The sequence below is a fragment of the Chiloscyllium punctatum genome, chromosome 31, assembly GCF_047496795.1.
Source record: "Chiloscyllium punctatum isolate Juve2018m chromosome 31, sChiPun1.3, whole genome shotgun sequence".
Classification (NCBI taxonomy): domain Eukaryota; kingdom Metazoa; phylum Chordata; class Chondrichthyes; order Orectolobiformes; family Hemiscylliidae; genus Chiloscyllium; species Chiloscyllium punctatum.
In genome coordinates this window covers 20,905,022-20,910,718 of record NC_092769.1, presented here as the reverse complement: position 1 = coordinate 20,910,718, position 5,697 = coordinate 20,905,022, and positions in this window count along the sequence as shown.

The following is a 5,697-nucleotide window of genomic DNA, read 5'->3' as shown; positions in this document are numbered from 1 at the left end:
CTGGGTCTGCATATCCATCTAGGACAAGCCAAACAGAGACACGCACAAGAATTCCTAGAAAAATAGCATTCCAACCTGAACTCTATCAACAAACATATCGATTTTGATTCCATCGAACACTCTCTGACAAAAAGAACTGGACATAAAATCACCAATACTGGAAATTACATCACTGACTCAAGGAAACCGAAACACATAAATAGCAAATGGGACATAATACCAGCACTTTACCGAAGGCTCACTGATAATGTTCCCTAGTACAGTGATGAACCATCTGAAAATGAACTCTCCAACTCAGCGAGCAAACTGACATCCAGAAGAAGCACAATTTCTCTCATCCTCCCTTTAACTAAATACTTCATTCCACTTGTCATTCCGATTATTTTAAGGTTATTTGCATTCTTTTGCAAAGTAATATAGTGTCTTTCTGTGTGTGTTTGAATGTGTGTGTGTATATGATAGAGAGAGAGAGACAGCGAGCGAGAAAGAGAAAGAATAATCCTCTGTAATCCCTGGATTACTCCCCGTGCCATGTGGAAAAGAGAGAAGGATGAGGAAGACACTAAAGCTTAACATGTTGTTAAAAATCTAGTTCAGGGGTGAGAGTTCCAGATTGTTGTATCATTGGGATCTCTTCCAGGACAGGTGGGGACCTGTACAAAAAAGACAGATTGTATCTTAACTGTACAAGCACCATCATCCTTGTGGGGATGTTTTCTAGTACAAGTCAGATGGATTTGAATAAACCAGGAGAGTGAGAACCAAAGCAGAAGATCAGGAACTGAACAGAAGGTTAGGTGAATAGGACATCAGGCACGGCCAGTCTAATGACCATGCCGAGAGAAGGAATCAAAACAGTGAGTTGGGAGTTGGAATAAATTATAGAGAGGAGGTGCAGGTTTTTCAGAGATTAACAAGTAAGGATGGAGAGTGTGGGGGATGTGAGGGAGTGAGGTGTGTGGGATCAGGGAGACAGTGCACAAGAAAATGTTAAATGGGAAAGAGGTTGGGCTGGGAAATTCCATGATAAACAACTGGCAGCAAAACACAGGAAAACTTGCTGCTTGTAAAAGTGAATACCTGGGAAAGAATTTATTATGCTTCAGATAAAGAACACCCTTATTGCTAGAGGTCTGTATTATAATGGAGGAAAAGCTGTCTTCATATTATGGCTGTCGCTTTACTAATGGTTGCATACAGCTAGAATAGTGTCAGTGTTGTTGTTGGACAGCATCCACTGAGAATATGAATTCCACTGGATGGTCCCAGAGATGGCCTCGGCTGCATTTGGTTGAGTGAGTGCTGAAGATGCATGAGATGATGCTGGTTTCTAATATAGCCACTTACTGAGTACAGTCAAAGGAACAAAGCAGCAACTGCCATTGTTAATTGTTTCAGAATATACCAGAGTGTTCATGGCTGCCACTGCAAAGAGTCATGCAATGAAAAACAGGCCTATCACGTCTGTGCCAGCAAGTGCATATCCAAAGACATTTTAACCGTTTGTGAGGTTACCTGCCTCAACCACCCATCGAGACAAAGCATTCCAGATTCATACCATCCTCTCAGTTCGAAACACATTCCACAAATCCTCTCTCAATCCCCTGACATTCACTTTAAAAGTGTGTCTCTTTGTTTTTGATCCTTTGACGAAGGAAAACAGCTGCTGTCTGTTCATCCCCTCCATACCCCATTTGCTCATGTACACCTGTACCATATTCCCTCCTTAACTTTCCCAGCTGCAAAGAAAAAAGGAGCAAATTTAGCCCTCCTCTTTCATACTCACTTTTGAGTACTCACTTGTCTTGTTACTTCTGACTTGCATCTTCCCAAATTATCGGTGTTAAGTTTCATCAGGCCATTGCTCTGGCTATCTGAATAATCTGTTTCTATCCTTCTGTTGCCTAACACTTCCCTCCTGACTGTGATCCACCCCGCCCATCTTTGTGTCATCTATAACATTGATCATTATTTCACTGCTCCCCACCTCCACATTCTCACAATCGTCATTTCTGAATATCACAAACAACCAGTGATTTCCTTCCTGTTCGCCAGATGTTATTTAGATGATGATTGGACAATTACAGTTTCTTGCTTTTCCTATTTTGGTGAATTTATGAGTGATGTAGTTAACGCATTTTATGAGGGATCCACAATTAACATTTTCGATACAGAGTTGAATTCACCTTTTACACTCCGCCCCTCTGCATGTTTTGTTTATAAACATTGTAAATAATTTAGGATAAACTAGGAATTGGCATTTTGCGGTAGAACATTAGCATTTTGTGTGGCACTGTTCTTTGTAACATTCCCTGCAATACCCAGAGCTGAAGAAATTTTTCATCTGCAGGATGGACATGCACTCATTCATTGTTTGTTTTAATCAGCGAGTGTGATGAGGATAAATATTCAAATAAATTCTATATTATGGGCAAACTGCAGAAGATCAAATCATATTCTCATATCCACCTTGAATTGGAAGCAAATATATACTGTAAAAATAAAATCAAAAATATTGAAACACCACCGTAGGGGAGAAAGAAACATGTCTTCTGTACTTGATGGAGATATAGAAATATATAGTACATGTACAACCTGAACAAGAATCAAGTGATAGAAGAGAAAGTACAAGAAATCCTTTCTTAATTTTGAATGGAAACCAGATCCCGATTTTCTTGTACAGTGATGTTTTCTCATCCAATCTCACTTCCTCAAAAGCAAGCTTTTCCCTGTCACTAAAACTTCATCTGCCTTTCTTCCTCCTCTGTCCTACTCTTTTCTTACAGTCCTACTTCCCTTGCACTGCCCCTCCTGCTGCTACATTCTCTTCCACTGATGATCTCCCTTCACACTCTTCTTCTGCCACTCCCACTGTAAGTTACACCAATTCCCCAGTTACTCCCACTTTCTCTGGCTATTCCTTCCCAATTTTGCTTTCCAACTGGGATGATGGGAGCTGCTGGCTTCTGGGCTGCTATTGAGCATCAGTGAATGATGAGATTGAGATGATCAATGTCCAATAGGAACTGACAATAGTTGTTTCTGTCACTGTCTGATGCACCGTAAACAGGGTGGTTTTGTTCCCCATGGTACAGAGTGGAGTGTCTTTCTGTCTCTCTGTCACAGCGCTTAACCAAACAGCCTCATCACAAATAGGACAAACCTCTCCTCACAGTCAGAAATCCATGCATCAGTTTTACCTTAAACATTGTGAGTAGAGTGAGCACATTGTTCTAACAGGCTGTGTACTGGCCTTTTATTCTTTATTCATTTAACTGATCTTCCAATATCAGTTGAGGTGAGATCAGAGTAACTTGCATTGCATTAAAGTAGTATTTGACTCCTGTGACATCAGAGATCCTGAGTAAACTGTGGTCACTGGGAATCGCAGGAAATTTTGCGCTGGTAATTTCCCCACTAAACAATAACACCTTCCCCAGAGCTATTGGGAATGCCAAATAAACTCTGCCCTTGCTAGTGCCTTCCAAAACCATTGATAATTTTTTCTTGTTAATAACATCAAGACTTATTATATTTTAAAGTTTGGTCTAAAGTCTCCGAAAAAAATAAGACCTTGCTGCTTGAGTGTCACTCCATTGAAATAAGGATGTTACAATAAGTATACCTTCCCAATTATAGTCAATCATTTACTTTCTGAGGTCTGATCGTGCGATATCAGTACCACTGAGATCAACGTTTTCTCTGTCCAGCAGAATCGCATTATATTGTCTAAAGACTGCACCACTCTACAATTCTAATTTATTCACCGGCTCATTCGTCATGCTAAACAGATGCACTGGGCACACAATTTGCAACAAGGTAGAGATGCCCTTGACCCTCTGGAACCTTCCTCCCCTCTCATACCTGCCCACTGACTCCATGCCCTCCCCCAGCTCCACCTCCTATCGTTTATTCACCATCCCTCCTTAACTTCCACTCTCTGATGCTGAATGTTCTGTACTCAGCAAATATCTGAACATTACCTCTCTGTGCCCCCACTTTAAGGAATTTTAGGCATGACATTTAGTTGAGCTCTTCCGCTGCGTTCGCCTCAGTGCCCATTTCTTTCAGCAATATTCCTCTCCCTGTTCCAAATACGCCGTTACCCAGCTCCAACACTCTCCCTCCACCTGGACTCCTCCCTCTGGCCTTTACCTGAACTAAATCGGTTCGTTGAGAAATCTCAACTTGACATTGGTTGTCTTAATTTCTCTGCACTTGCCTCACTAAATCCATACTATCAATGTCCGAACAGCCTATACTCCATGTGCTTAGGTCCAACTCTGACTGTGTTATTCAGCCTGTGCTGACAAGGGTGGTGCTGCTATAGTCTGGTGGACTGACCTCGACATTGCAAAGGTTGAACGCTCACTCTCAGGTACTGCCTCTAATCTCCCCCTGGACCATGACCCTACCATGGCACATCAGGCAATTGTATCAACTATGATAACTGACCACATTTCATTGGAGATTTCTGCCCCACTCGCCCCACGCCCCTAACTGCCCCCGAGCTGATAATCCTCTGATAGCAGAGCTCGCTTCTATCTCCTCTCAAAAGTTCACAAACAGAACAGCCCAGGCAGACCCATTGCTTCAGCCTGCTCCTGCCACACGGCAGAAGTGCACAGATACACACTTGGGCCCCAGTTATGCCTGTTTCTTCCTGGGGGACGTCGACCATTCCCTGTTCCAGTTCTACTCCAGCACCCATCCACAAATCTTTGTCCGATACACAGATGATATCATCGCTGCTGCATCTCTCTCTTGTCCGGAATTGGAAAAGTTCACCGATTTCACTTGGAATTTGAAACTCTCCATCACTTTCACCTGGTCGATCTCTGGCTCCTTACTTCCTTTCCTCAACATTCTTGCTTCCATTTCTGGGGATAGCCAGGCAACTGATATCCAGTATTAACACACCGACTCCCACAGGTTCCTGGAGTATTCATCCTCACATCTGGTTTCCTGTTGTAGACTCAATTCCATTCCCCCAGTTCCTCAATCTCCACCGCATTGCTTCTGATGATACTAAATTCAACAAGGAAGCCTTTGAAATGTCCACCTTGTTCCTCAATCAAGGGATTCCCCATCACTGTTGACAACAGGGTCCTCAACTGAGTCTGATCCATCTCCTGCACTTCTAGCCTGCCCCTCCCCTTCCCTCTCGCAACGGAGTTTCCCTTGCACTTGCCTACTATCCCAGCAGCATTCACATGCAGAGGATCATCAGCCCACATTTCCCCCACCTTCAGCGAGATGCCCCACCTGTACATATTCACCTCTCCTCCCTTGTCCACCTTCTAGAGGGATTATTCCCTCCAGGATACACTGGTCTACTCTTTATTCACTCCCACCACAGGTCCACTTCACTTTCCCCTGCCGGAGGTATGACACATTCCCATTTAGATTAGATTAGATTAGATTACTTACAGTGTGGAAACAGGCCCTTCGGGCCAACAAGTCCACACCGCCCCGCCGAAGCGTAACCCACCCATACCCCTAGATCTACATCTACCCCTAACCTAACACTACGGGCAATTTAGCATGGCCAATTCACCTGACCTGCACATCTTTGGACTGTGGGAGGAAACCGGAGCACCTGGAGGAAACCCACGCAGACACGGGGAGAACGTGCAAACTCCACACAGTCAGTCGCCTGAGGCGGGAATTGAACCCGGGTCTCTGGTGCTGTGAGGC